This window comes from Nelumbo lutea, chromosome 8 (genome assembly GCF_056320005.1).
Source record: "Nelumbo lutea isolate HS-2025 chromosome 8, American lotus-T2T, whole genome shotgun sequence".
Classification (NCBI taxonomy): domain Eukaryota; kingdom Viridiplantae; phylum Streptophyta; class Magnoliopsida; order Proteales; family Nelumbonaceae; genus Nelumbo; species Nelumbo lutea.
In genome coordinates this window covers 55,974,746-55,999,873 of record NC_142691.1, presented here as the reverse complement: position 1 = coordinate 55,999,873, position 25,128 = coordinate 55,974,746, and the positions used below count along the sequence as shown (strand labels likewise).

The following is a 25,128-nucleotide window of genomic DNA, read 5'->3' as shown; positions in this document are numbered from 1 at the left end:
GCAATATGGATTGTAGAACCAAAATCAATCCACCAGGTGTTAATATTAACATTAACCATATTAGATTCATAACAAACAAATGAAGATAGATTACCTTTCTTCTCAAGCCACTTCTTGAACTTGGCACAGTCTTTCTTTACGTGTCCCTTCTTTTTGCAGAAGAAATACTTATTCTCCTTCTTAATATTAGTTTGGGGCAGTATTTTACCTTTCCCCTTCTAATTAGTCTTAGAAGTGGTGGCCTGAGATTTGTTAGCTTTGTTCTTCCCATCGACCGTGGCCAGCATTGCACTTTCACCCAATTCCATCACAAGCCTCTCCTCTTCTTGAACATACATGGTCATTAATTCATTAATGGACCATTTATGCTTATGTGTGTTATAAGAGATCTTAAAAGACCCATACTGTTGTGGAAGGGTGTTCAAAATGAAGTGCACTAGGAAGGACTCTGATAAATCTACCTCAAGTTTTTTAAGTTAAGCTGCTATGTCCCTTATTTGCATAATGTGCTCACGCACACCCTTAACAGTTGTGAGGTGGAGAGAAGAGAATTTCATGATTTGGGTGCTTGCCAAGGCCTTCTCTGAAGTGACGAATTGATCGTCAATGGCTTTCAGCAAGTCACGGACTTTGTCATATTGTTCGACAGAACCACGAATACCAGCAGTAATTTTTGTCTTGATGAAACACTACGCTAAGCCGATTGGATCTCTCCCATCGCTTATATAGCGTAATTTCAACAGGAGTACTTTGTTCAATTACAGCTGGTGGTTCGCATTTCCTTATAGCATAATCCATGTCCATCCACCCTAAATGAAGGAGGATTCTTTCCTTCCATATCTTATAGTTGTCACCCCGAAGTTCAGGAATGTCAAGATGCATATCAGAGTAAGTAGTAGGTCGAAATACTATAAAAGGTTCAAACGCTTATGTCAGAATTTGAGGCTTTCAAAACTTAGTTGCATGTGTTACCAATGTAAAACATGCACAAAATTAAATCTAATGACATAAAAATTGCCTATGGGCTAAATTTTTATTCAAATAGATCAATATGTCTTTACAATAGAAATATCAAATTATTTACTTTTCGAGTACTTTATGAAATAATTTGATTTTCTATTCTCAATGATAAAACTACCAAACTATATTCCAGTTCATAATCCCTGTGGGTAAATTATGAAAATAATCTGGTATTTTATCAAAATTAATTATATAGATATAACAAAATTTCTTGTGAGATAAATTTTATTATATCAAGTGTAACTAATCACAATTTATGTGATATTAACTTAATATATAATTTTTTATTAACTGAAGATACTATGGCTACTCTCCAATTAATCAAAACTATATTGATCACTAGACAAATTTTCTTATAGTGTTCTAGGCTCTACTTAATGCATAAGAACTATTATTCCTCAAGTGATAAGCATTTACCGAGAATAATCACATAATTCATGCATAAACTTAATTTGAGCAATATAATAAAAAAATGCCCAAAAATAATTGCTTATGTGCTGAAATAACAAACTAAAATTGTATGCATAAAATAAAATTATACATACATATTCACAAAATTTAGGCACATATATAAAACTAAACACTAAAAGTGTTATTTTTAGGTAACTACCAACATATTGTAGCCCAAAACTAAAATTATTTATGCACTAAAAGTAGCATGCATAATGACAAATTAAAATTATACATGCACAGAATATAGTTGTTAGCATATAAACAAGGTGCATACTACAAACCCTTTTATTTATTTATTTATTTTTTAATGCCCAAAGCAAGCAACGTGTCTTTGGTTTAGCTCATCAGGGAGTCAAAAACAATCAGCACCTAAAATATGGACCCACATCATTTGGTGTCGTCTCCTACCTTTAGGCGGGTCCTTTTTTTTTTTACCAATTTTCTATGAAATCAATCATAAAATTCATAGAAATCCAAGTATATTTTGCGCCAGAAATTCAAAATCAAAGAACCCATATTCAAAATATATAGGCACCGAAACTATAATAATTTTATTTGTGAGCCAATCTAACATGACAAGGCAGAGGCAAAAGCAATGCTCTGATACCAATTGTTAGTGGATACGATAAACCCAAGACATGTTTCTAAACATACAAAACAAAATTTGACTTACCTCTAGCCATTGTCTTTGTTTTTTGGCAAGATAATTTTTGTCTCAAAGCTGAACCCACGTTCGACCACCTTGATGTCCTAACTCTGCAAGATAACTTTTCTCTCACTTTTTCTCTCTATTTTAGATGGTGTAAATGAGTAGAAGAGAGTAGTGAGAGGACCAAAATAATGGGCTTATATAGTCGTCTACCATCAAAACAGCTTTAGAAAGAAGAAACTGAAACTTAATTTCGCATTACTCCCATTACTGCCATTACCTGCCATCATTTGCTCCACAATTATGTAACGTTTTAACGTTACATGTTGCACTACAATAATGTTATTAATTGGTGCAAATGTAATGTAAAAATGTTACATCTTTTTCTACCACACCACCAGGCATTTGAGAATGTTGTCATAACGTGGGATGGTTTCTTGAGTGCCTTCACAGTGGTGCCGAAAAAGAAGAGAAAGAAGGGGTTGTAGGCCATGAAAGGGCTTCCATGAAACGAAGAGGTGATAAAGTGGTTTTATAGTCATAAACACATAACCAACCTCCTAAGGCCCTGTTTGGCAATGTTCCCACTTGTTCTTGTTCTTTTAGAAATTCTTGTTCCAGAACAAGAATTTTATTTCTTGATTTTCAGGAGTAACAAATACGTTTGACAAATTGTTCTTCAAGAATGAATTTTTATTCTACAAGAACAGAAATAACGTTTGGATAATGAAATTATTTCTTAATATCAGTTTTGCAAATCCACCCACATTAAGCCTAAAATTAACCATAAAAAACACATGTCGCTATCATAGCGATGTCTTCATGTTGTCACCACCTAATCCTTGATCACTTGAAGATCAAAACAAAACATACAAACAATAAAGCAAAAGCCCAACATGCCATGATGCAACAACATCCACAAGCAGTAATGGCTACAAATTGATCCCTATTTTTTGCAATTAGTTCTTTTCGCACTTCAACATGTCGGCTACCAACACGGGGTATGAATTGATCTACCCAAATGAAATCATTTTCATGTAACTACTTATATAAAAAAAAAAACTCTATTATTAAATACCCAAAATATTTCATAACAAAAACATATAATCAATAAGAGATGTACCACTCTAGTAGGGCATCGGTAGAACCACACCCATTCGGCATAACATATAACCATCGATGGGATTAAAAAAGAAACCACACTCATTCAACATAACATATAATAAATACAAACAAAATAATATGAGAAAAACGATTTCAGATCGCATCGGGTAGAGATTGTTTAAAACACATCTTTGCGGTGGAAGCAAAAATGATTTCAAGTGAATCTAACCGGAGAAAAGGTGAATTCAAAATAGTGCACATGATACAAAACCAAGTATAATAACAAGACAACATACCTATTGACGCATTCCTGATCGGAAATGTTGTTAGTGCTTTCTACCATTCACTCGTTGTTCCGTTGCAACCAAGGGAGTCATTCCTTCCTTTGAGATTTGCAACAGCAAGTTGGAGGAATTCACTATCAAACGAAAATGTTTAGTATGACTTCTTTCTATCAAATACCCCTTCTGTCACGTGGGAATCATTAACACGTGTTCATTAATAGGAATTATACTCGTAGAACGCATTCTTTGGGTGTTGTTCTCACACAAAAAGACCATTTATTTATTTCTGCTCCGTGAGAACAATGGTAACGCATTCTTTGTGATGATCATAACGAGTTTTAGAAGAAGAGGTAGATAATAAATCATTTCAGCACATATTTCCATGCAAATCTAATGAATGTCTCATTCTGAGCCCCACATTACCCATGGATCATGTCAACCTTAAGAGTCCATGCAGAGTTGATGCGGGCATTGCTCGCGCAGCATGAATATGTGCCACGCGTCCTTAAAACGTGTGCATCATAAAAACGTGCGAGATGCTTCCCTCTCACCACCCTCTCGCTCATACCGAGCCGCCACGTCTCTCTCTCCTCCGCAGTCCCCATCCTCCCTCTCCCTCTCACTCCCATCCAGGGTCAGGGTTCTACCTTTCAACCGGCTAGTGACCAGAGCAACCGGCGACCGGCGGCAACCTTCGTCCGGATACTGGCCATGGTTCTTCTTCTTCTTCTTCTTTTAAATCATTGGTTTTCCTGTTACATCCCTTGAAAACTAATGTATTCTTTTTTATTTTTTAATTGTTCGATAACCGGTGGAACGGACAAGGTATCAGCCATTACGAGCAGTGATGGCATTCTTAACCATTACCGATGACGAAGAACAGCAGGTAAGTCCGGTAATTCCCTTCTCTCTTCATGCTATGTCTTGCCGTTTAATATTCCATGGTCAGTTCCATCATGCTTTGTTTTATTTTTTAAACAAATATCATGTTTTCTTGCTTCAGCCTTAAATCTTAATGGTTTATTCTTATTAAATCAGTCCGAAAATATTCTATTTTGAGATAAAAAAAAAAAAAGAAAGAAAACAAAGCACGGCGGAACTAAGAAACAAGCTTATGTTTTGTCATTTCAAGGACAGAGCATGATGGAACTAAGAAAACGTTGAATATGTTTTGCTTTTGCTTCATGGAGTCTCAATTGCGATGTGGATTTCTATATTGTATACTGTATACTGTAGTTGGTGAAAAACACGAATTAGCTAAAGCCATTTTTATCTGTAATTGTGACTTAAGATTAGGACTCTCATTACTCATCACTTTTGAAGTTTTGGTTTTGACTTAAGAATAAGCTAGAAAATATCCATGAATATCAACTTTCACAACACTTTTTTCTTTTGAAGTTTTGGTTTTGAACGAATAACTTGCTAAAAATTATATAAAAAAAGTATAGTTCAAAAGTTGAAAGACAGAAGATGTCTTTCTGGCAATGTTGATGAGAAGAATCTTAGGTTCAATTAAATCAGGGTTGTTGTATTAGGGGCTGTTGAAAGGATCGCAGGTTACCTTTGTTTGTGTGAAAACTGAAAAGAAACTCTCTTATTAAAAATTGAAATTGGTTTCCCCTTTCTCTGTGAGGGAGATTATATTTGCAGACACAAAACAGAAGAACGGTAAATCGAGAAGAAAGATGCGACCACCTTCACTCCATACCAGCTTCATCGCAGGTTCATACACACTGTTCTTCATCAACTAGAATAGGAACAAGTTGCAATTCAACTGACCCTCTTAGCTCTCCTATTTACCTCAACTACGACCAACAACCCAACAGTAGCAGCTACTCAGCCCTCCATGACAGCGAACCTCCTCCGGAGTTTGTTTCCCATTCTCTTAACTTCCCAGTGACCCATCAAGACCCACCTCCACCAAACATGGAAAAATAAGACCAGGTCATTGGTGAGGCTGAAGACAACAAGAAGAGAGAAGGGAATTACCAAACTTACCTGCTGTTCTTCGTTACCGGTAATGGTTAAGAATGCCATTACCGGTAATGGCTGATACCTTGTCCGTTCCACCGGTTTTGGAACAATTAAAAAAAAAAAGATTACATTAGTTTTCAGGGGATGTAACAGGAAAACCAATGATTAAAAAGAAGAAGAAGAAGAAGAAGAACCATGGCCAGTATCCGGGCGAAGGTTGCCGGCGGTCGCCGGCTGCTCTGATCACTAGCCGATTGAAAGGTAGAACCCTGACCCTGGATGGAAATGAGAGGGAGAGGGAGGATGGGGACTGCGGAGGAGAGAGAGACGTGACGGTCTGGTCCATGTATGCGAGTTTGAGAACCATTGTGCAGCGTGGGTTCAATTAGGTATGAGCGAAAGGGTGGTGAGAAGGAAGCACCTTGCACGTTTTTGTGACGCACTCGTTTTAAGGACGCGTGTCGTGTATTTATGTTGCACGAACGATGCGCGCATCAACTTTGCCTGGACCGAAGCCGAAATACACCACAAACTTGCCATTCATCATGTGCACATATCTTTGGGGCATGTCTACCCGACCTCCAAACTACTTTATGACGTAAAAGGTAGACGAGTAGACGCAACCTCGTAAAAAAGGTAGAGCATCCACCCTAGATTATGGATAACCAAGACGAATGGGCCTATACGGGATGGGTCTATGGCATATGAGCTAAGTCAACAGGTTGAATTAGATCCCTAGGCTGAAGGTGTCAGGTCGAAGTGGGTCTCTAGATTGAAGATTTCGGTCAAAGTAGGATCTGACCTCAGGGCTCGGTTTGGTTCCGGGTCGAACTAACCTCTAGGAAGGTCAAGATAAGTGTAAAGGTCCCACGTTATTGAGTTATGAGGGTTTATGTCGGCTCCATTTTGTGTTCTTGCAAACGTGGTTGTACACGTGGCTAGTGTGTCAAAAATATGTAAAAAAGTCTTCTAAAGATTGAAATTATAAGTTGTTTCTACTCAAGGATTAAAGTATGATATAGAAACACTTGGATATGCTATTGAAATGCATACAAATCATATAAATACATTAATCATACTAAATCAAAAGCTGAATCATCTATGAATAAGATATAAACACATGAAAAATGCATACTTCAATAGGTTATATGAAGAGAAATACTACAATAAACAATACTAAGACTCTAGAACATTCAAACATTGTGCAATAATTATCACTCTTTCAATTTTATAATTATAATTTAATTTTTATTAATTTTTGGAAATATTTATTAATTTAGTATTTTATTTAAATAACAACTATTTTTAAATAATAAATATGTTTTCATTTTTAACATATAATATTTTTATTTTACACATAATTGTAAAATAAAACAAATAAATTATTTAAGGTAGATAAAATAAATGGATTTTTAGACTACACTCCACCTTAGAATTTTCACTTGAACTGTAGACCTACAACAATTCAAAATTTAAAACAACTCCACCTATAACACCCATACACGCCCTTGAATTGGCATCAATTCTAAGCTAGCACCCACCCCAACTATATGATGGAGCTTAGATTTTTAAGGGTGGATTGAACAGTAAAACCCCCTAAAAAATTATATTTAATTTACAATTTTTATTAAATTTTTTAGGAAAATTAAATCTTAAATTATTCTTTTTAGTTTTTATAATTATAATTTTCTTTTTTCATTAATTTTGTTGGGAAATTTTATTTATTTAGTATTTTTATATAAAAACTCTATTTTTTTAAATAATAACTATGTTGTCATTTTTAGCATATAATTATGTGTAAAATAAAATATATAAATCATCTAAGGTAGATGAAATATATTATTTTTATAATTTTTAGTTTTCATAATACTAATTTTTAACTTGTATTAAAGATGAAAAACAATCCAAAAGTACTCAATATACAATTCTATCAAACTAGACACAGATACACCTACATATCGATGCGTATCGGACCGTATCCACCGATACAATGTGATATGGCCTGATATGGAGGCATATTATACTGATACACGACTCATAGGATACATATCCAGTCGTAGCGTATCCTATATCCATAATCATGAATATGGATACGATACGCCCTGTATTGGTAATATTGTATTGATACCTTACATCCTTTCTAGCTAACAATCCTGGTATAGCTTTGGTTTCATTGACATTCATGGGTGGAAACTATACCACTTAGAGATGAGTTATGATCAAAGCTTTGAGTGCCAACAGTATGGCTAGTTTTGTAGATGGTTCTTGTTTGGGTCATCGTTGAGCTGGTCTAGAAAGACACGTCGTCACCTAATCATTGCTTGGTCAGCCCAGCCACATCGGCATAGCTCGGCCAGCTCCGCAGCACACATTCATTCTGTGGCCTAGGTCGGGCTATGCTATTATAGTGGCCCCCCATCTTATCCTCTCAGCCACGTCAGTTACATGTCACGCGGATAAGCGTAACTATGGCTAAGGAAGAGTAAGGAAGACAACTCCGCAAGAGATTAGGACTCTATCCCGAATACCTTGGCGGGTAACCTCATCCCAACAACCCCGGAAGCCCAATCCGACCAAGAGATAAATCTTTGACTATAAAAAGGTAGTCCATGCTCAAGGTAAGGGGCCCAACTTCTGACACCCATACTGCTACTTAGCTCGAACCAGCACCCTTATTGCTCGGCCCGACCATCTACCACCTTCTACTGACTTGAGCGTCAAAGTGCCTACCTGGGGATAACTCCTCAGGCCTCTGACTTCTCCTTTCTTGATCACAGGTCTTGTATTGTGGCATCGTCCTTGTAGCTCGGCACCACCTTGTTGGCAAGGACTATCTAGTTGCTCTCCTCAATTCGTGCACCACATCGGATTGAACAACATTAGATTGGTGTTGTATGTGGGAAAGGCACAAAAAGCCTTTCCTGGAAATCTCTCTCACTACGCAATCAAGAAAGTGATCAAGATGTCGAGAAACAACTCTGAGCGATCAACAGGCTGATCCCCATCTCGGAAATCTCGCCACTATAGCCCTACATGCCAATAAACCCAGCAAAACCCAACCTTGGTTGACCCCGCGCGATTCCAGGCAATGGAAGAGAAGGTCGACAAGATCTTCGAAATGATGTAGAACCTAGGATCTATGGCACCACCGAATAAGGTCGTCCCCCCTCATGCCCCGACGCGTATGAATGATGATCCTCGCCTCGAAGACCCCAAAGCGTGTTGGGTAGACAAGGGTGCAATGTGGTCCAACCAAGAAAGCAAGATACAACAAGAAGGTTGGCCCCCTTCGTCTACTCTCACAACAGGACGCACCGTGCTCGGTAGACGAATGTCGCCCTATGTGGCCTCCATCGCCGAGTCCAGCTCCTTGAAAGACCGCACCATGCTCCCTAAGAAGGAAAGGGCAACGCACACCACAGCCTCAGACCATAGGGATAATGAGATTCGGGAACTCCAACAGTGCTTGGAAGAGCTGGAGCGTAGAAAAGGCCAGAGAAGCACGATGCCGATTGTAGATCAGCCCACGCAACTAGCTGCGCCAACCGCCAAGGAACCACCTTTCACTCAGGAGATTGTGGACGAGGTGCCTTCCACAGGATGGCGGGCACCTCAGCTTAACAAGTACAACGGGAATACTGATCCCGCTGATCACATCGAGGCATTGAAGGCTCAACTAATGTTGCACTGATCTTTCGAGGGCCTAATGTGCAAAGCCCTAGTGGCCACCCTCACAGGTCCAGCCCTAACCTGATATTCCTCTCTGCCTCCATGTTCCACAACATCATGGGAGCAGTTGGAAACTCAGTTCCGTGCACAGTTCACAGCGAGTCAAAAGCACTAGAAGACCTCGGGTAGCCTTATGCAGGTACGCTAGAGGAAAGCCGAATCTCTCAGGGACTACCTAATGAGATTCAACAAAGAGGCACTACAGGTCAGAAACCTGAACTAGTCTGTGGCTATCACCGTTATTAAACACAGCCTCCGTCCATCGCTATTCTACTTCTCCATCTCCAAGAACCCTCCACAAACCCTAGTTGTGCTGATGAGCCATGCACTGAAATACATCAATGCAGAAGAAGCGCAAGCACAACTATGGGATGAGGAAGAGAGGCCTGACAAGAAGAGAAGAGATATTGAGGAGCAGAAGTCAGAAAGATCAAACCAGGACCAAAAGAGGCAAGACCGCCAACCCAATCATAGATCACGGACACCTCCGTTAACGTATCAAAAATTTACGCCACTAAACACACCAGTTCTGAGGTTTCGATGCAAATCTGTGACCGCAGCTACGTCTGGTGGCCCAAGAAGATGAAGACACAAGCCAACAAGAGGAATCGTGACAAGTTCTACGAATTCCACAGGGACCACGGCCACGACATGAAAAACTACTTTGACTTACGCAACCACATCGAGGACCTGATCAAGCGCGGGTACCTCGATGGGTTCGTTGACAAGAACGAGAAGCCCGTGCAGGAGGAACAACGTGCAGAGAATGCTCTACCACCACCCTGAGTCCCTCCTGCTGGTGTGATCCACATCATATCGAAAGGAATCGTCGTATGAGGGGAGAGCAACTTGGGGCACAAGAAGTATGCACGACTATGTGAAATCGACAATCGTAGGCACAAAAAGATGTGGGGCCTGTGTATCACCTTCACCGACAATGATCTCATGGGAGTCCAAATCCCGCACGATGACGCCTTGGTTATCACAGCCAAGGTTTCCAACTTTGAGATGCGGAAGATCATGGTTGATATGGGTAGCTTCGTTGATGTACTCTTTGAGAACGCATTTGAGAAGCTTGGCATAGAGATGAAGACACCGCGTTCTAAGGTATCAGAGCTTCACACCACTAATGCGGAATATCATGGTTGATACGGGTAGCTCCGTTGATGTACTCTTTGGGAACGCATTTGAGAAGCTCGGCATAGAGATGAAGACACCACGTTCTAAGGTATCAAAACTTTACACCACTAAACACATTGTGTTCTGAGGTTTTGATGCAAATCTGTAACCATAGCTATGTCCAATAGCCCAAGAAGATGAAGACACAAGCCAACAAGAGGAATCGTGACAAGTTCTGCGAATTCCACAGGGACCACGGCCACGACACGAAAAACTACTTCGACCTACGCAACCACATCGAGGACCTGATCAGGCATGGGTACCTTGACGGGTTCGTTGACAAGAATGAGAAGCCCGCATAGGAGGAACAACGTGCAAAGAATGCTCTACCACCACCCTGAGTCCCTCCTGCAGTTGTGATCCACATCATATCGAGAGGAATCACCGTATGAGGGGAGAGCAACTCGGGTCACAAGAAGTATGCGCAACTATGCAAAATCGACAATCGTAGGTACAAAAAGATGCAAGGCCTGTGTATCACCTTCACCAACGATGATCTCTAGGGAGTCCAAACCCTACATGACGACACATTGGTTATCACAGCCAAGGTTTCCACCTTTGAGATGTGGAAGATCATGGTTGATATTGGTAGCTCCGTTGATGTACTCTTTGAGAATGCATTTGAGAAGCTCGGCATAGAGAAAGAACGCCTCACCCTTATCATCACTTCCCTAATGGGCTTCTCAAGGGAGTCCCTTTTACCCAGTGGAAGGATAACCCTTCCCCTCTTGATCGAAGATGGCGACATTACCGCAACAACCATGGTAAACTTCATTGTGGTTCGTTGCCCCTCGTCCTACAATGCCATCCTCGGCAAGCCACCCTTAATGCTCTGTAGGCCACGGTCTCCACATTCCAGCTCGCCATGAAGTTCCCTTCCGAGTATAGAGTGGGTGTGGCGCATGGAGACCAAAGAACTGTACAGCAATGCTACTTTCTCTCCTATCGAGGATCATGCCCAACCATGCAAACATTGATGGCCAAAGCCTATGATCTAAGGGACGAGGTGAGAGCACAGCGTGATCAACCTGTCAAAGACTTCATTCAAGTGTTGTTCAACGAGGAAGACCCCGAGAGGAAGGTCTATATCGGATCTCTCCTAGATGACTGCCTTCGGGAAGAGCTTGTGTAGCTGCTGAGGGACCATGCCGACGTGTTCGCCTAGTCGGCGGTGAATATGTCAGGGATTGGTTCTGAAGTATTCACGCATCGCCTGAACGCCGACCCCCGCTACCGACCTAATGGTGGCAAGTGATCACTGGCTGGCCAACTTGGTGATGGTGAAGAAAGCGAATGGGAAGTGGAGGATATGCATCAACTTCACTGACCTAAACAAAGCCTGCCCTAAAGATAGCATTCCTCTACTAAGGATTGATCAGCTCATCGACGCCACGGTAAGCCATGAACTCCTGAGCTTCATGGATTCCTTCTCGGGGTACAACCAGATCCAGATGCACCCTAATGACCAAGAGAAAATAGTTTTCATCATTGACCATAGCCTATATTGCTACAAGATGATACCCTTCAGCCTCAAGAACGCCAATGCCACTTATCAATGATTGGTGAACGAGGTATTCAAGGATCAACTCGGTCGAAATGTGGAAGCATATGTCGACGACATTCTTGTGAAGAGAAAAAAGGCCAAGCAGCACCTTGTCGACCTAAAAGAAGTCTTTGGTACCCTCAGGAAGTATAAGATGAAGTTGAACCCAACCAAATGCGCTTTCGAAGTCAGCTCTGATAAATTCCTAGGGTTCATTGTGACACAGAAGGGGATTGAAGCCAACCCAGAAAAAATACAGGCCATCCTCGACATGCAATCACCCTGGTCTCACAAAGAAGTGTAGCGATTGACCGGTAGAGTAGCCACCCTCAACAGGTTTATGTCCAAATCCGCGGACTAGTGCCTGCCCTTCTTCAAAGCCCTCAAGAAACCGAAGAACTTCCAATGGACCGAGGAATGCAAATGGTCCTTTCAAGAGCTGAAGCAATACTTGAGATCGCCGCCTCTCCTCACCAAACCGAGCTTAGGGGATGAGCTACAGCTTTACCTCTCAATCGGGGATGAGGTTGTCAGCTCGGTACTAGTTAAGGAAGAAGACCGGGTACAAAGGCTAATCTACTATACCAACAAGGTCCTCAACGACGCAGAAACTCGATACTCTAACTTGGAGAAAATGGCACTGGCATTGGTCACCTCGTCCAGGAAGCTCAGACCATATTTCCATGTCCATAGCATCAAAGTGCTCACTAACCAGCCCCTCAAGTAGGTCCTTCAAAGGCCAGAAGCATTTGGCCGCCCAATCAAGTGGGACATAGAGCTCAGTGAGTTCGACATCGACTATGCACCCCGTTCCGCGATCAAGGCCCAATCTCTGATAGACTTCAATGTTGTGTACATATACTTCCGAAGACCCAGCCCCGCCGCCACAAGTATAGACTCTGCACGTGGATGGTTCATCGAATCGGCAAGGCAATGGGACCGGCCTTATCCTCCTTGGCCTAGACGACATTGTGCTAGAGCACGCTCTCAAATTTGAGTTTAAAGCATCTAATAACGAGGTTGATTATGAGGCCTTGATCGCCGGACTTTGCCTTGCCCTGGACCTGAGAGCTCGGAGAATAGAAGCATTCAGTGATTCTCAGCTAGTAGTAAACCAGATCCACGACCAGTTCGAAACGCAAATGCCCACAATGGCAAGCTATCTATAGAAGGTGCAAGAGCTCATCCACCGGCTTGAGCACTTCAACATCCAAAAGATCCCTTGAGTAGAAAACATACGAGCTGACGCACTGGTCGTGGCCATTGTCGGCAAGGTTATTTCTAGCCGACAATGAAGCAAGACACAAGCCAAATAGTTCAGAAATGCGACAGTTGTTAACGACATTCCAGTCTCCATCATCAACCTACAGTCCCCTTGAATCCGATCACTAGCCCATGGCCATTCGCACAGTGGGGTATGGACATCCTCGGTCCTTTCTCCACCATAGTTTCACAGAAGAACTTTCTCTTGGTAGTAGTGGATTACTTCACCAAATGGGTGGAAGCCGAAGCTTTGGCAAGCATTACCATACAAAATTCCCAAAACATTTTTTGGCAAGGTATTGTCTGTCAATTCGGTATTCCGTGCATCCTCATTACAGAAAACGGGATGCAGTTCACCAACCGAAAGTCTGAATCTCTCTACATCGACCTAAGGATTGATCATCAAACCATTGTAGTACATTGACCCTAGAGCAATGGGCAGACCAAGGTAACCAACCAAACCTTGTTACATGGCCTGAAAACTCGGTTGGATCAGGCCAAGGGAAGGTGGGTCGAGGAACTGCCGAGCATACTCTGGGCATACAGGACTACTCTACGGATGGCTACTAGAGAGACACCCTTCATCTTGACCTACAGGGCCGAGGCCATAGTGCCCGTGGAAATAGGCTCTTCGAGTCTCCGGACTGAGCTTTTTGATGAAGACTAGAATGATGAGGACCTCTGCACGGAGTTGGACTTAGCGGAAGAAGTCCAGGACCGAGCATATGTCAGAATGGTGGCACAGTAGCAGAGGATGGCGAATTACTAAGATTCCAAAGTCAGGAGATGCAAGTTCAAGACAAGCAACCTCATCTTCCGCAAAGTCATCGTACCCGCACCCGGGGAAGGCAAGCTCGGGCCAAACTAGGAAGGGCCATACAGAGTCACCAAGGTGCTTGGGCCGAACACCTATAGACTTGAAGACCTTGACGACCGACCAATATTGAGGAATTGGAACACGAGGAATTTGCGAATATATTACCAATATATTGATTATTAATGCAGAATGTTTTATTCGAGCCACATGTCTGATTGCCTGACACATCACACACACATGCACCGCACCAGATTGCACACACACCTCGCTACACATGCCGCACAATGCACCCGTAGCTCGGCACACCTCACCGACCCAGCTGATCTTTGAACAACTTGGGTTCATGACTCATAGCTTGGCAGTGCATTGCTGACCAAGCAATTCGACTCGGCTGTCGATGGCCAAGCCTAAGGTGGAGAAGAACGCCCCTGCCCATAAAGGCCTGAGGGCGGCCATTGAACTCCACTCGATCACTGACCATCGATCAGAGCTAGCCGAGGAATGACCAGCCCTAGAAGAGCCCCAAAAGCTACCGAGACCAGAAACTGAGCATCCCAAATATAAGAGCTCGAAACATACTCCCGCCTCGCTGGACAGAGACTGGAGATCTCGGTCAACCCTAGAACTTTGCCAAGATAAGGCCGAGGAACCCAACAAAAGAGAAAGTAAAAAGGAGAAAATATCTACATCCACAAGTTCAGAACAAAAAATTTTCATTAAGTTAAAATAACTAGTACAACAGTTCAAGCTCGGCATACCGAGCCATTAAAAAAGCAGGGAAAACAAAGAACCCCGCTGCTATTCAATCCTTAGCGGGGGGATCAGCGGCCTCATCTTCCTCGCTAACTTCACCATCCTCTCTATTCTCATCCTTGTCAGCCTCCTCTTTCAGATTGTTTGAAGCAGGGGGAGTCTCCAAGTCATACAACTCCAAAGACTGCGCAATCTCGGCCAGCACCGAGCAGTGGCACAGTGCCCTCTTGCAGAATACGTTGAACCTAGTCTCGTAGGAAGTCATGGCATACTAATCCATCTCCCACTTGAGCTCCTCCAAGGCTTCGTACTGTGCCAACGCCACCTCGCCGGCTCTCACTTCACTTGCTCCCTCTCTGCCTTCAGCTCGGCGATCTCCTGCTTCAGGCTATGAACCATGTTCGCCTACTCAGCCAGCTGGGCCTTTAGCTCAGATACCTCCTTTAGCACGGCTGACCATTCTCCTACTACCTGAAGCTCGGCCAATTGAGTCTTCTGTTGCAAGTACTCGGAATGCTCCGTTTCGTACATTGCTTGCAGATGCCGAAGGTGATCAACTAGAGCAATAGGCAAGCATGCATTCTGTAAACACAACAAACACTTTCAGCATACAGAAACCTACTCAAAGCAATGAAAGTAGTTATAAGATTACGTGATCCGTAGCCCGAATGAGCGAACACTCTAGACGCCACTCCTAGTGGTCACGACCTCCTCAGATATGTAAGTTGTCATTATACATCGGAGCAGTTTCTTGGGAACCCCAGGAGTTTCCAGCCCATCCCTGGTACAAATCGACCAACACAGAATGTGGATATTCGAGTCGTTGCCCCCAACCTCGGTCTGCGAAGGAGCGGTAGCTCGACGGACCTCCGCAGGATCTACGACAACGATGTCCTCATCATCATTTCCTCATCGTCGAACTCTCTTTTGGCAAAGAGATGCCCTCTCAGAAGACCTCGGTGAAGGAACCATCTTGGGGGGAACCTGCGGCGATGCACTAGCTCAGCTCTACCTTTGCCAGTTCTCCCTCATACGGTGGATAATCTCTTCCTCGATTGCCATCTCAACACCTGCAGCACGGAATCAGAGTAGTAAGCACAAGGTCATGTAAGTAAGGAAATAAGCATAATTCAATAAGTATGGTGAAGCAACGAAAAGAACAAATCGGCCACTCCACGCATCAACTCGGTGAGCATCAGCATCTCCGAGCATGTATAAGCTACCACGTCTATCTCGTGAATCATGGTCAGAGCTGACCTCTTTTCCCAAGTGAGCGCCGACCACAGAGGCTGGGGCACTTTCATCCTCGGCACATGCAATGTAGCTGAAAGGGTGAAACCCCCAAGATAATGCACGACTCTTTCCAATGCTTCATAGAACTTGAGGCTCCAACCAACACCCTAACATTCTTCCTAGTTGAAAAGCAGTAACACCCCTGTTGGTGATGCTTTAACTAAAGGAGGAAGCTCACCATGCCCAAGGTCATCTTGATGTCACAAATGGCGTAGTAAGACATGAGTACGAACAAAAACCTAAAGGAGTTTTGCATCAACTACACCAGAAATACCTAGTACCACTCAAGCACCCTAGCAATCCCTTCATTCAGAGGAAACCTTAGCCCAGCTTCCAAACTGTGCTTGTACATGCATATCTCATCGGGCTGACCATCTATTGCCATCTCGCCGAGCTGTGGGCACCTCATTCGGAAATCCTTGGGGATATCGTACATAGCTCGAATCCGAGCCATATCCTCAAGGGTTAAGACACAGGGTGTGGTCCCAAACCGATGACCAGCCCGTAGGGGAAGCTCTACCTCTACCCTCGAAGGACCAACCTTGGCCTCCTCAACCTCAGTAGACTCAGACTCCTCGACCTCTGTAGCTTCAAACTCCCCATCCCCTGACTCATAGTCGAAGTCACTAGAACCCAAAGAGGAATCAGAAACAGAAGAAGAACAACAGGATGAGGAAGACATCTTACCGAATTTGAAGCCGAGGAACAAGAGCAAAAGCTGAGCAACGTAGCAACACCTCACTGAGAAACCAAAGCAACTCCTCGCAAATGACAAAGGGGGAAGGCCCGTCCACCCCTTCTTATAATCCCTAGGAACGCAAATTGACGCCAGATCAACAGCATGGAGCACTGCTCTGACGAAGCTCAAAAAGACCAATCGACGTGGTTGACGCCGCACACGCATAGCCTCGGGAACCGAAGCAATGATCTTGACAAGCAACGGTCAGGGCATTAATTGCCTTGGTTTACCCTTCACCACCTGTCTGACCAACACCGCGAATGCCCGAGGTTCGATCAAGACCACCGGTTCAGTTAGCCCCTTGGGTCTCATCAAGATGCCTAGTAGCTGACACCGACCAAAGCTACGCCACGCCTTAAACTGGGCACTCCACTCTTTGACTTCAGAATTGGGGGAGTGGTGCTCAGATTCTAATATTTCAAAAGCAAGTTCCTTAGTCGAAGAGCAACAGAGCCCTTCTTCGGCGTAACGTTGCTGAGCATTAGAGGACTCGATACTTTCCTCAACACAACGTTGCCAAGCATTAGAGAACTCAGTACTTTCCTCGACACAGCGGAGCCCTTCATCGGCATAGCACCACCGAGCATCAAATCAACACCGCAATACCTCAGCCCACACCCCCTTCCTCAGCTCCAAAATTGGGGGAGTGGTGTTTAGATTTTGAAGTAACTGTTCTTGAAGTTCTACAGTCGACAATTGGAGGATTCCTTGGCCATAGCCCACATTACGCGAATCTTGGATTCTAGCAAGTACCGAGGAACATCAAGTTTTCTAGACTCTCAACCAGACTTCAACTAGACTTTGACTTGGAGTTCCTCAGCCGAGGAACAAGGCATCCTGCCGCGCTATACCTCAGCCAGACACCCCATGCCTCGACTTTAGAACTAGGGGAGTGGTGTTCGGGTCATGGCTGAGCTGGTCCAAAAAGACATGTGGCCGCCCAGTCATCGCCCAGTCAGCCCAGCCACGTCGGCATAGCTCTGCCAGCTCCGCAGCATGCATTCATTCCGTGGCCTAGGTTGGGTTACGCTATTACAATGGCCCCCCATCTTATCCTCTCAGCCACGTCAACTGCACATCACACGGATAAGCGTAACTACAGAGAAGGAAGAGTAAGGAAGACAACTCCATCGGGGATTAGGACTCTATCCAGAATACCTCGGCGGGTAATCTCATCCCAACAACCCCGGAACCCAATCCGACTAGGAGATGAATCTTTGACTATAAAATGGTAGTCAATGTTCAAGGTAAGGGACCCGACTTTTGACACCCATACTGCTACTTACCTCGGACCAACACCCTTGTTGCTCGGCTCGACCATCTACCACCTCCTACTTACTTGAGCGTCGGAGTGCCTACTCGGGGATAACTCCTCAGGCCTCTGACTTCTCCTTTCTTGATTATAGTCCCAAACAATCTGATCCACCTAGGATTGAGTAGCATCAGTTCTCTTCCTAAGATCCCAAATAATATGATCAAATGTTGTAAAAAAAATAATATGATGAAATGATTCCATCTATGTAGACATGTACAACTAGAGTGCATTGGGTTAAGGGATTGATTCTATCAAATTAATGGACTGCCTTAATTAGTTACAATTCCACCTCTCAAGGCCAAGACCATGTTTACTAAATCTCATAGCTAAAGGTTATGACTAATGGGAAGGGCTAGATTTCAATGAAACCTTTCCTGGTGGCCAAATGATTACTATTTAATGCAAGGCTTTTAAAACTAACTTGGACAACGAACCGGTCAAGGGAGTTCCCAAGTCAAATGGTCCGACCGTTTGAACCGAACGGTTGGCCCATTCTAACAAAAAAATTAAAAAAATTAAAAAAACAAAAATAGTCAAAATTGTTCAAATGGGGATTCAAAATTGTTTGAATCCCTAGTAAATTTTCCTCCATTTATGCACCATATCGTCACTTAAGAGTCATATATTTCTACTTAGGCAAAATGGTAGGAGAAGCTAAATAAAACCCTTATATTGCACTCCTAAGAGTATTAGAGGGATTTAAAAATGTGGCACATGCATAGATAACCACCTAGACGGGACACCAACTCTTCTGGATGTTAGACAATGTATGCCCTTAGCTCTAATCAGATTAATGTACAGATACATTTATTGTAAATGAATAAAGTGCATTATTGTTTCATGTTAATATTGGTATATTTATGTGTATTTACCCCTTAAACTGGATACTTATGAAACTCATGTTAGTTTAGAATGCTCTTAGCCATTGGATAGACTTGGGGAGTTTTTCTTGCCAAGGTTGACACTGATGTGCTACCAAAGAAGTTGGGGCAATTTGTCTTAACTGCTAGGGTTAGACTAAAAGCACATGTAGTGTGTATTTGGATGAAACATTGAACCCGGACCATTTTCCAGTTATGCCTTGAACCTTGGAGATTGATGGGCAAAATTGAAAAGTTACACATAACCCTGGACTTGATTATGATACTGCATTAGGTGTTGGATTGTGCTATCTTTGATATGCCTGAGATCCATTAAGGGTCAAAACTTAGGTATGTTGGAGTAGTCTTAGAATTCACATGAATCGGTGATCATAGTGATAGGTTCAGCCCCTTTGTCGAACAAAGTGAATGATAAGGCTTATACTCTCTCTACTGGAAACCTAAATTGCTAGCGGTGGATTTCAATTGTATTTGAAATCTGATATATATTAAGAAAAATGTTTGCAAAATATTTTAATTCTCAGGATCCATCCAAATAGAGAGTGTGACACTACATCTTACAACTAGGGGAGAAATCATTCCTTGTCAAGCAGTGCTGTGATCATTATGGGCTAAAAGGTTAAGTGCAAGAGACCATTACAAGGTTGAATACCTAGTGAGTTTCGTCTGAGCTTTTTCTTACTTAAGTCTATTATCCTTGGTTCTTCATAGAATTGTTGAGTTCAATGATCATTTAGGTGTAAATGTTGGGCATAGTGATGTGCTTAGGGGTTCATTGTGTTTAGGAATGAATTTGGCTAAGCCTTTTTCACAAAGATTGGGCCCAATCCATGTGGACTTATGTGAGGTCATTGTGGAGTCCCACGTCATACAAATCATGACTAAGTTGTCCATTGTTAATAAGATTAAGTAAAACTATCACATGACAATTTGCTCTAGGTCAAATCTAGGTTTGGAAATGTATGGATTACCCATCCACTTAAGAGGATAAGGTTTATCTCTTAATAGAGTCCATATCCAAATTAGATTTGGATAATCTCCTATTTTGATTAGGATAGTGCTCCATAAGGAGATAAAAGAAGAAGGGGGCGAACTAGACAAGAACACCACTCTCTCTTGTTCTCTCTTCTTCTCTTTTGTCTTCCAAGAAACTCTTTCATGACCTAGGCTTTCAAGAACTGATTTAGATCAGTTTCCTTCTTTGTTTTTGCAAAAAAAAAACTCAGAAGAAAATTAGGCTCACTCACCTCATTCGATTCAAGCAAGTTGGATCACAATTTTGTTGAAAACAATGTTGTTGAATCGGCTTCACCTACACACTATGTCATTTTCAGTGGACGTTGGTTTTAGGACTAATTTGGGCATGAACTTTCACCTTGGGATCTGTATCTATGGAATCCATATCAGGTGTACTTCTACATTTTTGTTTAGTTTCAAATTTGGTCTGGTTTAGTGCAAAATCGATTAAAAAAATTCAGTTTTCAAATTCATTGGGAAATCAGTTCCCGTAAGAGTTAGAAAAAAAAATTCAAAAAATTTCCCATCCATCTAGCATGGTTCAGCCATCTATATGACTGATTCTAAACCCTTCCAACACTAGATGCATTGATAGTTAAAATTGAACGTATTCTTATAATCTTGTTCATATAGGAGTTGGTAATGAGTTTAGGTCTTAACGATAAGACTTATGGAAGTCTTATATGGCCTTTTCTACCTTTGCTCAAACATCATATTATTTTTCTTGCAATGGCCTTTTATACATGTTGGTTGACATTTCTCAACCTAAGTAGAAAGGTTGGATGGGCAAATTGCCTCATTAATTGGTAAAACTGAGACACATAGAGCATTCTGATGTTTAGTCTAGTCCCAGTCTTAAAACATTAACATAACTCAACTATTACAAATCATATTCAGTTGTTACCAATAATCATTTATTACAAATCATATTCAACCATCACAAACCAAAAACTATATTGGTGCAAACTGTAATAAAGACATAATCAACCATTAAAAACCATGTATGTAATCAACTATTACAAACAAAAATTATAAAAAAAAATTATTACAACCCCTTGCACAACCATCATTGATGAATCAATTTTTGGTGGAGTGTGAATTTTTTGTGCTAAGTACCTCATCATTTAGTCTGCTTCCAAGTGGTCGATGACTCAGACTGAAGTGGAGAACTTTGGCTGCCGAGCTGAGTCTAGCTGGGCAGGCTAGGTGGCGAGCTGACTGTGAGGTGCCAGGATGACCAGGTGTCGAGCTGCTTGTGAGGTTCCAAGCTGACCAGGTGTCGGGCTGGATTGATGATCTTTGTTGCTCTTTAGAGATTTGCAAGGAACCAAATGTCAGAGGACCCGGGGTGGCTAACCCAACGAAGTCACTCCGATGCTTAAGTTAGTACTCTCAAAGTAAACTACAAGCTAAAAATCACAAAGTAAGAGAGTTAGAATATGCTTACTTTCCCCCCTGCCATTGGGGTTGTTGCCTTTATATAGGCATTGTTTGGCGTGGGCTTCACGCACCACATTCGAGATTCCTGCGAGGTCGTTTAAGTGGTCCGAGATTCCCAGAGGTAACTGCCATGCACGTTGACCACCCTCTGGATCGTCCGGTATGTGGGCCAACTTTCAAGGATCGTGGAAGTATTAGGATATGCATGCCGAATTCGTCGGTGAGCACGTCTCGCAGGCCATCAGGTTGACGCATGTGCCAGGCTGCCAGGCCGCGCTTGGGCCATTCCGCCAAGCTGAACATCATCAACTTGGCAAGTTGTTGCCTGAGTGGTTTTGGGTGTCACCTAGTTGTTCTAATGTGCCATGTGTCACAATGTCTTTGGAGGGCCAAATCTGCCATCATCATTTGCCCCCCACTGAAAGTAACTTGGCGAATGGAGTAGATTTCTCCTTTTGGCCCATAATGAATAATTTGATGAGCTCATAAGCGTTGATTCAATTCCTTAGGCTCTGGGGGTGACTTGCAGTCCGCTCCTTGATTTTGCCAATGCTGAAGAGGCGTTTGGATCTTATGTGGTGAGGAGGTCTTCGCTAGTTCGATATTTTGGCCCTTAGGCTCTGGGAGCGACTCGTAGTCCACTCTCCTTGATCTTTTCCCATGCCGAAGAGGCGACTTGGTCTTATGTGGTACCGATGTCTTCGCCAGTTTGGTACTTTAGTGCTAAAGTGAGAGCTTTAGTTTCTGAAAAGTGAGAACTTAACTTTCTGAAGAAGAGGACTTAGCCTTTTAGAGGATGAGAACTTAGCTTTTTGTAGCGTTTCCCATAGATGGTGCCAATTGATGAATCAATTTTTGGTGGAGTGTGAATTTTTTGTGCTAAGTACCTCGTCATTTAGTCTGCTTCCAAGTGGCCGATGACTCAGGCCGAAGTGGAGAACTTTGGCTACCGAGCTGAGTCGAGCTGGGCAGGCTAGGTGGCGATCTGACTGTGAGGTGTCGGGATGACCAGGTGTCGAGCTGCCTGTGAGGTTTCGGGCTGACCAGGTGCCAGGCTGGATTGATGAGCTTCGTTGCTCTTTAGAGACCTGCAAAGAACCAAATGTCAGAGGACCTGGGGTGGCTAACCCGGCGAGGTCACTCCGATGCTTAAGTCAGTACTCTCATAGTAGACTGTGAGCTAAAAGTCACAAAGTATGAGAGCAACGGTCACGATTCGATCGGGTGTGATCAAGAGGCACAATTCAAAGTTAACAGTCACCAACTATTAACAACTTTTTAAACAGTCACAATTGTTGAAACTGTGACTGTTCAATGTGCCTTCTCTAAACCAACACCTACCTTTTCCTCATACCTCTTCACAAGTTATTTAAGGAGCATGAATCAGACTCCAAAAACACAATTTCAAAATTCACTATCTCTCTCTCTCAGTCCGGTCTGCTACAGTCTCACAGAAGGTTTCTTTGGAGACTCTTCAACTTTGTTGGTTGTAAATTCTCGCCCAAGGCTCTGCTGTATCCTGGGAATGAATTTGCCTGTAACCCAACAGCAAACTCAGTAAAACTGAGTGGGGGCAAATAACGTTCTAAAGACAGTGTCTTCAGATGCACCTCGGAGCTTCTCCTCCTAAGTTATAGTGACCCCATCTTCCCCAACAAAGATGTAGGCCAACTTATCAAGATTGCCACGAAAAAATGATGAGTAGCAAAGCTTGAATTAAATCCTGACCTATAAATATTAAATAAAATTGCTTGCTACTATTGGAATTTTCCTCTGTCCAGTGTGTTATTAATTGGAACCTAACTTAGTAGATCAGTATTCCCACTGTAATGGTGTTTTGGAAATTTGCATACTTAAAAATGCAACTTTTCCATCAAAACAGCTCATAGCTTCAAACTCCATAAAATGGGATACCTCTTCTAATTTTAAGAAGTCAATAGTTTAAATTTTGAGTATGTAGTCGGTGGGCATAAGCATCTTTGGATCCAAGCGACATTGAAAAATGGTAAAACACTAGGATTTACTTAAGATTTGCTTCTTTTAGCATTTCTTTATTTGTTTATATTTTAAATTCTCTTCCTTCTTTCCTCCCCCTCTTTTTATGCTTCCTTAATGGGATCTTTACTGGCATGCAGAATATGAGACCTTTAGGCTATGTTTGGTTTGAAGGAAAGAGTAGGGAAAGGTAGAAAAACCTATATAAGGTTTGTAAATATTTCCTTACTTTTCCTTTCCTTTCCCTACTCTTTCCTTTAAACCAAACAGAGCCTTAATTCTTTATTGACATTCAATGTTCTATAGAATAAGATCTTTCCTTCTTTCCTCCCTCTCTTCAGTTTCAGAAATTTTATGAGATGGGTTATGTCTCTAATGTAGCTTTATTATTATTCTTTTATACATAAAGAAATTGCAAAAATTCAATAGTTATTTTTTATCTAATGTATTAATTTAGATTGTGTTGAAACTGAAACAAGAAGTTATGGCAGAAAAGAACAGGAAAGTAGTAGATCCTGAATTTAAAAAGCTTTTCAGGTTGAGAGATGATCAATTTGGGTTTCTGGTTGAGCAACCTCGGTATTTCTCAAAATTTCTCATAATCTACAATCTTTTGGTCAATTAATTAATAGCAACGACTAAAAGATGTAATCTGAATATAAAACTTCAAACCCTTTTTAGTCTAACCTCAGTTTTCAAGCTCATCAACATATTGTTAAGTTGTTAACATGTAATTGACAATTTACTGTTTTTAGGAGAAGACCATTAGCCATCCAAATTTTGAAGAAAAACACTTTATTTAGCAGTAATTACAAAGACTAGAGCCATAGTGATAAGGAGCATAATAGTAATGAATTTTATTAAACAATAAAGTAGAATAAAAAACATCTAATTCATCACCATTATCAGAGAGACATCCATCTCTTGCTTTTTCAACATCTCTTCATACACCCCTTTCTCTTTCTGTCTCAATCTTTTTCCTCACCAAACCCAAGTGAACACACTAAGAAAGAAAAGAAAAGTAAAGCAAGGAGATGAGAGAGAAAAAACAGTGGAACACACTCACCACCACACAGCACAACCCAAATAATTATTTAAAAATAAATTAGAAATGGGAAAGCCTCCCAAGTATGCTTTCATATCTCTCTTCTCTTCTTTAACCTGTATGCCTGCGTTGTAATTGGGTTTTAATTTCTTTGAATTTTTAAATGCTTTGGGGTTTAACATTTTTCTTTTTAAATGAGCAAGTGCCTTTTCCCTTGGAGATTAGTTGGAGACTTCTTGACAATAATATTTATTGAAGTAGAGAAAAATAGCATTCAATTTTGTAGTATTTTTTTAGGCAAGAAGGGTTTTGTGCTCAAGTTTTTTTAATTATTTATTAAAAGAAATCTTTTGGTTATTTATTTCTTACCTGAGATGTTGCAATGCTATTATTGGAAGTCTAAACTTTAGCAATATTCAAGTTCTCTAGAAAGTTTCCATATTGTTTTCTTATAGTTTTAATTGAATTGGAAGCATGAAGCATAAAATGAAAAGCAACATTTGTTTTAGTTTTTATATCTAAGAAAAACTTATACCTTTTTATATTAAATAAGGGCTATTGGCACCAACCCGTGCACCAAAATGGGTCATCTCCGCTTACCCGTTTTCAAAAAATTGTCTATACCATATACCCAA

The 25,128-nt window shown here is 41.8% G+C and overlaps 1 long non-coding RNA gene across 1 annotated transcript; it reads right to left on the bottom strand.

The window, feature by feature from the left end:
- Positions 1 to 5,183: 5,183 nt before the first annotated feature.
- On the bottom strand, positions 5,184 to 5,844 carry LOC148844305 (uncharacterized). Its single transcript, XR_016103847.1, has 2 exons — positions 5,679 to 5,844; positions 5,184 to 5,566 (listed from the first exon to the last, which is right to left on the bottom strand). It is a non-coding gene; the product is annotated as an uncharacterized LOC148844305 (long non-coding RNA).
- Positions 5,845 to 25,128: the final 19,284 nt, after the last annotated feature.